Here is a 13,932-nt window from a genome sequence, read left to right on the forward strand (position 1 = left end):
TAAGTTTTGGTGGTCATATTGCCATAGATGTGTAATTTCTATTGTCATCATCTTCCTCTATTTTAGGTTCTACTAACAAGATATCATTTAATTTTGAGTCAAACTCAACATGAACTATCTTTATCTTATTGAAAATACTATAGTCTCTATCTTTTTCAACATCATCCAAAGAATGATCATCTACTTTGACATCAGAATAAAATTTATCATTATTAATCTTATACTTTAGTGCCTCATAAAACTGATCTTTGTTGACTGTAAAGTCATAATTTGTACCTGTTGATCCTTTTTCCAGACAATTATCATTGGCAACTCTTTAATTGGATGTGGAAGAGTTTTATATATTCTTTTTATATCTTGGGGAAAGCTTATTGTGTGCCCTTTGTATTTATATTGTCCCCCTATTGCATGTGTTACCTGTAATATTGGACTGACACGTGAAATCAACATCTCTTCTACTTGAGTTAAATTTGCAAGTTCCTTTGGTTGTGAGCCTAGATCCATATTGTTCGATGCATAGAATCTATTATTTTTTTTCTCTCGTTGACATCTTGAAGAAATTGAACCTTCTCTTGAATGTCTTGCTTTTATGCCAGGATAGCATTCTTGACACATGTAGCACATTTTTGGGTGTACCAAACTGTCAAGTTGATGTCGAAAAAGTAATTGAAGGTTATGAAAACTATTCCCAAAGAATTCATGATAATTCTCATCCATTTTCATATTACAACTATGATTTGTTTCATTATTATTTTGAAGTTGAAGTGCTTGCACTATATTGTCTACCCTTCTTCTATCACTTCTTTGTCTTTCTTGTTGGTTTCGGTTCAGCCTTTGACATTTCCTTTCTGTATCATTCATTTGCTAATGACATTTCTTTCTATATTCCCTTTGATATTTTCTTCTATATTCTCTTTCCGCTGTAACATATTGAGTATTTATATTTGTAGTACAATTGTGTGTATTAGCTTCTATTTTAGGCACTAAATTGTCATTATTTATTCCTATAATATTCATTTCTTCACTTTCTTTGACAATTCATTTGCTAGGGTATAATCTTTGAATTTCTCCTTCGGTTTCATTCCTTTGATCTTGTTCTCTTCTATTATACTCGCCTTCACTTCTTCTTCTTTCTTGTTGGTTTCGCTTCAACCTTTGACATTCCCTTTCTGTATCATTCATTTTTTCATGGCATCTCTTTCTATATTCCCTTTGATAATTGCTTCTGTATTCTCTTCCCTCTATGGCAGATTGAATATTTATATTTCTAGTACAATTGTGCTAGTCATTTTCCATTAGAAGTACTATGTGTTGCTATAGAATTTTTGTATAGTCCATTTCACTCACATTTCCATCTACTAAATTTTCATTATCCATTCCTACAACAGTTGTTTCTTCACTTTCTTTGTCAATTTGTTGGCTAGGGTACAAACTTTGAATTTCTCCTTCAGTTTCCTTCCATTGTTCTTAATCTCTTTCTTTATAATATCCTGAATATTCCCTCATACATTCAGTTTCATTCCTATGAGAGTGAGAGTTAGAACTTATTTTTTTGAGATGATTCTCATTTTCTCCTTCGATGGAATCCCATTTTTGTGGACATATATTATCAGGAATAGTATCTATATTTCCTTGAACAATGTTTGTATCATGTAATTCTTCATGCAGTCTTGTTATTTGTCTTCTAGCATATCTTTCCCTATCTTTCTCATTACGAATGAGACGTTGGTTTTCCCTTGCTATAGCACTCATTTGTTCTTGTTTTCTTCGTCTATACTCTCTTTGATACTCCCTTCTATGTTGTCTCTATTCTTCATCAGTTTGAGATCCACGTGTCATTACTATGAACATCAAATAATTAAGTAAGAATATTTCTAATATAAGATTAAATTATGTGATATTTAAGATAGATAATTTGGGAAACAATAAATATGAAATAAGAACATAAACTCAAAGTTGATATATAATACATATTTTTTCAAAATATAATTTACAAAATACCACTGATTTTTTTAACTCTTATGTCTCATATATAATTTTAAAAGTTAGTATTCTATTAGTCATACAATTAATAAATAATGGTAATTTATTAACACCCAATTTCTTTAATTAACAAAAAACCCACATATAAAATTTAACATACAAAACTTGTTTCATTTATTCACATGATATACAAAATTGTCACATAAGTATATATAATGCACAGAAAGCATTCTATTTTTCTTTAAATATAAGAAATAATTAGATTGTAAACGATGTGTTTTGAATGAAAGGTATTGCATTAGAAACTCTACAAAAAGAAAAAAAAATCATATAACACCACTACATATATTTAATTTTACTAAAAACTCTAGACAAGAATTACATTCCATGATTTTTGTGCAGTTTTAGCCTCATATGTCTTGATGACTTTCATTATTTCATCTTCACCTATAAAAATGCAAAAACTCTTTTCATCTGTTTGATCGTTTTGTCTATTTGTATGCAATCTTTTTCAAATTTACAGATAGTAAACTTCTTTTGCATCAAATTTTCAATGTCCTCTTTATAGGACAACTTTTGAATTGAGTTTGAAAATTGTTGAAAAATGTGTTCTTCAGATTAAGCATTCAATGGACATTCTCAAAAAGGACACCCGAGATCTTCTCCAAACATCTAAATTAGTGACAAACTATTTTTTGACATATCCTTAAATGCATCCATTTTCTTGTTATAGGTTAAAAGTATCCTTTTCCTCATGTTAAGTGCTATAAGTCACTCTGAAAGAATTTCTTTGCTATGTAAAATACCCAAATCTTGTAGCTAGACATGGGAGGATCTTGTCAATGCTCTAAATATTAGAATTTTTTGTGTACAAACCAATAAATCTTTTCTAATTTTTTCATCTACATCCACCCCATCATTTGCAATCTCCATTACATTCTCATAACATTTTAGCCCCCTATTTATGAATTGGCTACCCAAACATTGAAGTTCATATTTCCATTCTGTGAATGCAGAACATATTGCTTCTTTGTCTAGATTACAAGACAATGGCAACGAATGTGAAGGAGAAGAGATAGTGCAACAGACAACTTCAATTGAGCTACAACTTGGAGACTGATTAGGTGAAATCTTGGGATGAGAATTAGAAGTTGAATGAATAAAAGGTGATTCATGGGAAGTTGATTCTTGTAATTTTGTCAGAGCAACACATTCTTCCTCTAATATTTTCCTTTTCAATAGATCTGCACCATTACTAACATTTTTATGCATGCCATGCACACATGTGTCCTTTAAAGAAACTAGATAAAACTTTTTTACCATCCTTGGAGTCATATGTTTATCATCATCAATCATAGTCACATCAACTAGATTAGAGCCCTCTATAATATGCGATGGAACCTAATAACTCAACATAGGTATTGAAATTAAAGGATATGGCCTTTGTAGCCATTCCATGGACATAAGAATGACACTCATAGTCCTATTTTCAATTGATGTATCCTCAACAATGTACCAATTAACTCTTGGGATATCTTTTGCTGAAATCTTTTCTGTAGGAAATAGAGGACTTAATCGATTCCCATCCTCTTTCATGTCATCATCTATATTCTTAAATTTACATGCTCTCATCACATCAATGCTTAATCTGCAATTTTCTCTAATCAAAATCTCCAAATCATTCTGACAGTTTGCCTAGTGGTCTTCCAAACATGGTAAATGTTTCTAATTGTTCCCTAAACATAGATTGAATGTACCTAATGGGTCAAAGTTACATCTTCCATTTCCAAATTTATAGATACGAAAAGGGGATAGATCTGTTTCTACTGTTTCAGCAACAACAATATCTGTACACGAATAACCACCAATTGTAATTGGGAAATCAAAAAAGTTTGTTAGCTTTGCACCATAATGTTTTATAACATGCACAATCTGTCCACACAATACAAGTAACAAGATTCTATCTAAAGGATACCTTGGTAATTTTAATGGTATACCGTGATAACCAGAAACTCTTAGGTATGAAAAAGTTTGAAATTACACATACCAATTTCTAGACTTTATTATTTCATTGCATGCTTCTATTGATATCCTTTTTCCTGCATCATTTTCAAATTTTCTTATTATGCAATATAGGAATGCATCATTGACTCTGCAAAAATATCTTTCACTTTCAACGAGTTCTAATTGTGGAAAACATTCATACACCCTTGGCTTTCTACCACTAATATGTCCAACCCTTGTAAGACCTGGGTATTTCCCTTGCAAAGCCAACATGTACACCAAATAGGAGGTCATGTAGAATTTCTTATCTGATAACACATTCACTAACTGCTTGTCTAGGTTATCACTAATTATTGTAGCCCAATCTATTTGTTTTCCTTTTTTCATTTTCATGATAAATAGACACATCCATGGTTCAAAATTCGTTGTCTCTTTATGTCCATACACCCTATGCAAGAGAGTGATGTAATCTTGTACCTCTTACCTAAACTCATATTTATGTTGCCCTCTTGCCATCTTCTTAACATTGATATTTTGTTGAACCAACAATTTTTCCTGAATAAAGCAAATAGCTTTTTCTTTTTCTTTCTTATAGTAATTGTTACCTCTTTCCAAATCCATGGTCTCATATTTAGAATGTTCTTCTATGGAGAAATTTTTTTGTATCATGATAGGACTAATATCAAAAATGGTTTCTCCATTTGGAGTGAAGATCTTTTTGTTCTCTTTATCATAACATTGTGCACATTGTAAAACCAAATCCACTGACTGCACAGAATTAGGGAATGCTCCGAGTTCAACTAAAGTAGAAGTTGCTAACCCTTGCAACAAAATTGAAGTCTGCTCCACATTTTTTATTCTTTCAATGAACTCTAATATGTCAACATGACCTAAGTCGATATACCGTATCTCCTCAAACATAGAAGGAAATAAAGACTGGGAAATTCTTTTGTTATATTTGAACTTCATGATATAATTTACTGAAGAAAAGAGAAAATATTGGATTTATGAAACAAAAAATTACTATAATGACAAACCAAACTAAAATTTAAAAATAAAAAATATGTTTTTACTGCATCAAAACTTTAAACTTTCTTATGAATTACATTGTAATATAAGTTTTAATTTAATTTAAACAATAAAATCTAAGACTCCAAGTAAAATATATGTAGTGCAAGCTCCTCTCCTCTAAAATTTAGATTCAAAATTAAATAGTTCTAAAATTTCAAATTGAAACATCAACTATTTTTAAATTATTAAATAAAAAATTTTCTTTGAATTTTGAATGCCTTAGAAACTGTCCTAACCTAAAAAATCCTCCATCTAAAGGATCTAAAATATTGTAGTACAAATTAATCTTTCACTAATTGGTACAAAACATAATCCCAATTATTAAATTTTATCTATAACATAACCTCATTTTTTCCTATTTTCATATTGAAAGGGTTCAAAATATAGATGTTGATGACATACAAAGTTAATAAATTCAAATTTAAAATTTTAATTATTTAACTTGTATATAAGTAATTAAGTAAATAATAGTATTTCCCTAATAAATAAAGATGGAAATGTCGAGTTTTTAGTGTAAACAGGATAACCATGTTTCTCGTTAAGATTGAATACCATGATTTGGTAAATCATATAATGTACTTTAATATGTAGAAAAAATATTGTTAAGAAATATAGTTTCAAATTACTCGTAATTATCTATTACCTTAAGTGATCACTAATTAATTATAAACATTAAAGATAAATATAATAACTTAAAATAATGGGCATGCTTCCCCACATAATCATCCATCACCTTTCTCAATGTGTCTATTGCTTTCACTGACCCTTTCTTATACGACGCCAAACATGGTGAATATAGTTTTTAAAAACAAAACAAGTTTGTGATAACAAAACTTGCGAGGAAAGGAAAATTTAGTTTAAAATTAGGTTTCCTCTACCAGTCATGAAACATGGAACTAGGCCTAAAATTTGAGTAAGGATATTGTTAATTTTGTTTTCTAAGTTAAATCTGAAACCTTGTAGCGCCTATAATTTTTGTTACTCTTTTTTTTGAAGGAACTGATGTTTAGCATAATAAGATTCAATTCCATATTAACTTGTTTTTACTTTGTATATAAATAGTAACCTTGAGAATAATTAATAATAATCTTTAAACTTTATGCAAATATGTTTCAGGGCATGGTCGAGAAAATTTTTATCCGTTTAGAATGTACAATCTCTTAACTCAAAAATTCTCATTGATTGTATTGTAACTTCCTTAGAGAAAGAATTTCTAAACTTGAGATTTACTTGAGAGGCTGTTTTAATATGGTCCATTATTTTTGTGTAACTAAAGCGTCTTTCATCAAGAACTAACTTTGAAAGTCTCGCATCATTATGAATAGTATTTTGTTTATGATTAATATTCAAATTTTTTGAGTCTTTTAAACACAATATTTAAAATATTAAATTTTAAAATATTATAGAATAGGGAAGTCATTAAGGTCTTAAGCTATCTCATTATTGAAATTAGTTACAATTTGACTAGTTTCAATAAATTTGTGTTGAAAACTATCAACGATTCACAGGTTGGGTTCTCAAAAAATTCACGTCTCTTCACAAATATTAATGAATGAATGCATCAATAAGAACTATTTGTTTCTTTTATTTCCAAGTAATATTTTTAATGACTCATGTATTTCCTACATTATAAGCAATCTTTAGATTTTGCTCCATTTGAGTCTAAACAAAATTGCAATCTTGTATGGCAATGAGCTTAGGATTAGAATGACTTTATTTCTTGACTAATAATATAGTAAATATAAGTCAATCTTGTCAAAAACCCCACTTATCTCTTCTATCAAAATTATTTCTCTAATAATTAAGGCCCATGAAAATAGGTTTTTGTTCATCCTTTATCAAATGGTATCCATGCCACCTCTCCAACCTTGTATATGGTAATCAACCCTCTAAATCATTAGGGATCATGTTTCTTTACTTTTATATTTAGAAGTATATAATAGTATATAATAGTATTAAGTTGACTTATTATGTAAAAATAATAATAAAAGAAAAAATATAATGTAAGATTAATATAATTTTATATATATATATATATATATATATATATATATATATATATATATATATATATAGTAAATAATTGTAGATTTATGTATCTATGCCACCTCTCCAACCTTGTATATGGGAATCAACCCTCTAAATCGTTAGGAATCATGTTTCTTTACTTTTATATTTAGAAGTATATAATAGTACTAAGTTGACTTATTATGTGAAAATAATAAAAAAAGAAAAAATATAATGTATGATTAATATAATTTAAAAAATCAATCAATATATATATAGTAAATAAATTTAGATTTAATTTAAGTCAATATTCTTTTCAATGTGAACTGAGATGAGATGATGTTAAAAATAAAGATTAAATTAAATTAAATTAAAAATTCATTTTTACTCTTATAAATTGTGAAAACAAATATTTCGTATAGAATTCTCTTTTTAAGTAAAGGAATTATTTTATAAATCAAAATTTATAAAATATAAAATAATATAAAAGTGACAAAAAAAAACTATTAAATTTAACGTATCACATTAAAATTAAATATACAATCAAATTTAAAATTAGTAAAAATATAATAATAAATTGATTTCCAATTAACTTCTCACAACATCAATACAATTAAATCCCCCTCACATTTAAATAAAAATATATAGAATAATAATTCTGAAAACTTAATTAATTTCTATCATTTGAACCTTGCTATGCTTATACATTTGTACTTGTTTTTTTAAAGGATTTACTTGGGTGGTCAATTTATTTTCATCCTAAAAGTTCCACGTGATGACAGTATGGTAGTAGAAGGCATTTTTTAAGTTTGATGGAATAGGAGCATAAAAACGGGCGTGATAGGGAAGGGAACACTAATACAAAGTATTTTTGTGGAATCACCCATGCTTTTCATGTGGCTAGCAATGACATGATTCTATCAGTTTGTTATTAACTTCATTTACTGATGAAAATAGCATGCCTAAGTTATTTTTCTTAACTAATTTTTTAGTTCGATTTTAGGTCATGATAAATAATTTATCCAAAGGAGAGTCTATAATTCTTTCAGTGTCATTTTTTGGTTTAGGATTGATTAATATTAATTTTATTCAAATTATTTGATATATGAGATATGTTTTTTATTTTATGCGATGTCTGAGCTTTATATTGAGCAAGACTTCATATTGTTAATTTCTTTTAGGAATATTATTTATATTATTTTTGTCAAGATTTTAAATAGTGATTATTAGAAAGTAATGTCCACAAAGATAGTTTATTCCTCTATAGATTTATATTTATAAGTATATAATAGTATTAAGTTGAAATAAAAATATATTATTCTTTTAAATTATATATATATATATATATATCTCATTTTACTCATATTACCACAATTTATACAATTCTATAAATAATATATGTAGAGCTAGTATAAGTTGGTAGATAATCACCTCAAATCATAAAGATATAAATACTTATCGAAAAACTAAATAATAGTGAAAAACATCCTCTGATTGCTACAAATGATTGATAAATATTCTATGCATTTAATCAGTCATGTATTTCCTCGATTAAAAGTAATCTTTAAATTTTTCTCTAAGGAGGACCAACCCTATTGAATCCATGTGCAGATCTCATTCATTTTATATTTAATTAATTTTTTAACTTTGTCTTTAATTTTAATTCATTAGATTTCTAGCATATATATATATATATATATATATATATATATATATATATATATATATATATATATATATATATATATATATATCAATCTTCATTTTCTATTAAAGTAAAGATTGTTATGTATTTAATTCATTCATTATTTTTTTATCTTTAATTTTAATCAATTATTTTTGTTCACATTGATCAATAAATTTCATTCATTTCTCTTAATCCCCTTCATTCTTATTATTTCTACCCCTAATTTTAATAAAGATTTTTATACAAACATTAATCTCTACCCCTAATTTTATAAAGATTTCTATCGAAACATTTATCTCTACCCCTAATTTTATAAAGATTTATATATAAACATTTATTTGGCTAGCCCTAATTATTTGATGTATGAGATATCATTTTTATTTTATGTGATGTCTAAGCTTTATATTGAGCAAGACTTCATATTGGTAAGTTCATTTAGGAATATTATTTATGTTATTTATGTCAAGATTTTAAATAGTAATTGTTAGAAAGAAAAGTCCAGAAAGATAGTTTATTCATTATTTTGTTATCTTTAATTTTAATCAATTATTTATGTTCACATTGATCAATAAATTTCATTCATTTCTCTTAATCCCCTTCATTCTTATAATTTCTACCCCTAATTTTGATAAAGATTTCTATCTAAACATTTATCTCTACCCCTAATTTTATAAAGATTTCTATATAGACATGTATCTGGCTAGCCATAATGAACTTTGGCGTGCCTATGCCAATGCTATAGTATAGTGACTCATTGCATGCCTACTTGCATTTTTTAGTTTTCAATCAGAAATAACAATAATAGTTTCAAATATAGTGTTTAATTTTACTTTTTCATGTTCTCCTCTAAAGAACTCCTCAAAAAATAATAAAATCTATAGACACATTTGGTTTGTAGACTATATTTTAGGTTTTCAATTCAAGGTTTGAAAGGCTCGTGTTGCACCATCTCGACTCAGACTGACATTTTGGCCAAGTTGTGCTCGCCCACCACAAGGTGAAGAAAATGCTATTGTTTGTGGCTATAGATTTTTAATGGGTTTAAATGCTGGGGAAGAGTTGGAGATATTTAGACCCAGTTTTCATGATTTTAGTTCTTGGCTTCGTTCTTAGCATCTTGACCTTCCCTTAAGTGCACGTCACCATGATTTCTCAATTCCTTTTGTTGATCTAGTTTTGTACAAGGACAACTTTATTAGTATGGTGTTAAGGGTAGAGGAGGAAGGGAGTGGTGTTAGTCTCTGTGACGAGGAGATTGCAGACAATTTGAAGGGTCTTTTCACTAGTTGTTATGATACCACTACCTCCGCTTTGGGCACCATTCTTAAGCACCTCTCCCTTACCCCATGTCTTACAACAACTTGGTAAAGATAGTTACCATTTTCACCTCATTGTACAAGAATAAGATGATATGGTTTTAATTTTAGTTGATTGTTCTAGATATAAAAAGTGATGTTCTGAAAATTCAGATTGTGATAAAATCAAAGTTGGGTGGGAGAAAAGTATGTCACTTGGAATGAGATTAAATGTCTAGATTACTTACACAATGTAATAGCTAAAGGACTGCGCATCATGGCCTGTGTGAATGGTGGATTTAAGCAGGCAAAAGTAGATGTTCTCTATGGAGCCTATACAATTCCTAAGAGATGGAAGGTAAATATCTAAACATTTTCTATTTGTTATAATCTTTCTTATTCGAATGTAACAATATATACTAATTGCAGGTTCATTTCTCCATGAGACAAACAAATAAAAGGAGCAATACTTTAAAAGTCCAGAGATATTTGAATCAAAAGAAACATACCCATTTTCTCATATCCCTTTTGGGGAAGGTAATCAAATGTGTCTAGCAAATGAATTTTAAAAGTTGAAGCTTCAGGAGATAAATATTGTATTCAGCTTTGTCAAATATACATTTTGGACTAGAAGTTGTTGTCTTTGGTTCCTAACTGGTCATGATTTATTGAAATAGATTCCATTATAGACCATTCCCACAATCTCAAATAGATTTCATTACGGACTTGTTCTACAATTTCAAACTACATTAAAAGGTCATGAATTTTTTAATTTCTAATGCAGAGCTTTCGATCATTCAATCACTTTGTATGGTAAGAAATCAGGAATAACAATAATAGTTTGAAATCTAATTTTTTGTTTTACTTTTTCATTTTCTTAGACTCCTAAAAAAAAATAAAAAATTTTATAGATGTCAAAGATAAAACTGGCTATAATGAACGGGTAAAAAGTTACCTGGATGGGGCTGTTGATCTAGGCGTGACCTTTTTAAATCAAAATCTTCACATTTTTGAATGACCTACTTTCAAACACAACATTGAACAATAAAAAATAATTAAATCATACACAAAAATAAAATAGATAAAACTGGCTACAATGAATGGGTAAAAAGGTACCTGGATGGGGCTGTCGATGTAGGCGTGACCTTTTCAAATCAAAATCTTCACCTTTTTGAATGACCTACTTTCAAACACAACATTGAACAATAAAAAATAATTAAATCGTACACAGAAAAAAAAAATAGAAACAATGCAAAACAAGAGGTTGTGAATGTAGATTGTTACCTGCAAAGCAACCATAGTCAAGCCTCACGCGTTGTTTTTTCCATTTCAAGCTTAGCAACTAAATTTGATAAATAAAGCCCCTACTTCATAACTAACTCCATCCAATAACAAATTTTAAACCATTTATAGAAACTGTTAATCATCTAAATTTCAAGTATTTCCTTCATGGATTTTCGATAAATAAAGCCCCTACTTCATAACTGACCCCATCCGATAACAAATTTCAAACCATTTATAGAAACTATTAATCATCTAAATTTCACATATTTTCTTCATGAATTTCCAGCTTCTTCACGTATTTCCTTCATGGATTTTTGGCTTCTCACAAGTTTTCAGTCCTTCACAGATTTAAGGACCTTTATATGAATGAAGGAGCCTCTTGGCTAATTATGTTGTCACAAGGTTATTGTATAATTTTTTTCAAACATTGAATTTAGCATCTCATTAGTTTTATTTATGGGTAATTTAAAAATAATCAGAGGCTTTACATTGTTTTTGAGTTACCCATTAATAGGGTTAGATCTTTTTTGTAATAAAAATTTGAATTTATGTAAGTGCTCAATAGTAATTGATCTAGTTTAATATTAGGGTTACAAATATACTAGCACTTTTACCACTAAAACATTTCACCATCGTCCATCTCATAACTTAATATGTAAACTGAAATAAGTAAGCATACATCACATCCATAGAATAATAATACAAATCAACAAATGACAAAAATAATTTTGGTTACCTAGAAAATCTCTAAGCATAAGGTAAAATTGGGGTGGGGATGACACCCAAATTTTTTTACTACTATAGAAACAAAGTGTGACGAATTATGGCTACAAATTTTTAATCATAAACTATGATCTACCCTTTGAGTTAAAGGCTTACAAAGACTATTAGGTATCACCTCTGGTTAGAAACTCTCTACTAGATGTCAGACTTCCTCTTTACAATTTATATCTTGATCCTTATGATCTCATTTGTGTTCTTTGACCTTTCACTGCTTGTCTTCACAAATAGTTCTATTCTCATCAAGTGGTTCTACAATGCTTAACCTTCAATTAAGCATCTTCTTTGTGTCTCCTTTCACACATGATACTCTCCTTAGTATCTCTCTTTTGACATAACTCCCCCTTATGGTTTACCTCTTTCAAATAGGCATCATAGAGACTATCCTAGGTCATAATCAATGACTCTAGTTGATTATTATTGGTGCCCTAAGATTCCCTAGGTCACATAAGGATGTGTAATATGAATTGATCCTTATCTCTTAGTATCAAAAATTAATGTTCATGTCAACCAAAAATTGTTTTCATAGAAGTTTGTACCATTACAAACATCTATGTCATTGATTGGGTACTCGACATTAATAGGATTATGATGATTGGCATTAACTAATCTCTAATGTTGTTCGCTCAGCTCCTAAATGGGTCAACAAATACTCTTGCTCAGAACCTGAATCGCTCAGCACACATTGACTACTCAACACCTTATGTTTTCTCAATTCCTAGGTGACTCAACACACACTAAATCTCATATCACTTGGCATGTATTGTTTGGACTTTTATGCTCGGCACACTCTAATCACTTAGCTCACACTGATCACTTAGCTCACCCTGATCACTCAACTCACTCTATTCACTTGGCATGCATTATTCACTTAACTTAAGTAGTAGCTCAGTCACAGTGATGACCAACTCTTCTAGATAATGACTAAGTATTTTGTCACTACTTTGTCAAAACCATAATGAGATTTACAATCTCCCCCTTTGACATGAGTGACAAAAATACTTTTTTATGGTATACATGACCTTTCTTCATGTATAAGTTAGAAAATGTATAAATTATCTTCAACCTCTATATAAAATTTTAAAATCTTCAAAATTTGTAAAAAAATTGTCATTTCCTTGTTACTCCTCCTTAGTAAATACTTCACTTTGGTTTTGTAACTCCTCTTGAGTAGATATTTCCAAAATATGTTACCCTTGATATCTACCATTAAAAAATTCCAAAATTTACACAATCCCCCTTTTACACTTAAATCATTTGGGAGGTACACTTAGAGTGTATTTGTCCAAAAATGGTTGGTGTACATTCATAATTATTGTTAGGGTTGAATCCCAATTATTTCTGGCTGCATCCAAAGATTAGATCTAAATGTCTAAATTTGTTGCCATATCAACTAGACCTTCTTGTGTAGAAAGATGGGAATCTTTCTTCAACAATGTCTCTGCAAAAGCTAGTTCTGTCTTAAAAACTTTTATGTGTTGGGTCAACATGGACTGAATGTTGATCAAAGTTGATCTAATATTTGAATTTTTTGCTAGCAACTTGGAAACCCTACTTTGTGTCAACAATATAATCTCCTAAATTGCAATTGAGTAGTGTTAGGAGATCATTTCAATAAACTTCCTTTTGACTCTAGATCTCCTTTCAATCTATCAATTGTTTGTTGATTTTCTTGAGTAAATAAATCAACATTGCATAGTTTTGTATACAGAGAATAAATATTATCCATAACTTTCTTCACACTCTCCATCTTTTTTGATAAATCAATATGTCTCAGTCCAATGGCACTAGATATCTTATCCATGACCTTAGTGTGAAATT

This window comes from Cupressus sempervirens, chromosome 4, assembly GCF_028749045.1.
Source record: "Cupressus sempervirens isolate cs-2001-9-10 chromosome 4, ASM2874904v1, whole genome shotgun sequence".
NCBI classification, from domain to species: domain Eukaryota; kingdom Viridiplantae; phylum Streptophyta; class Pinopsida; order Cupressales; family Cupressaceae; genus Cupressus; species Cupressus sempervirens.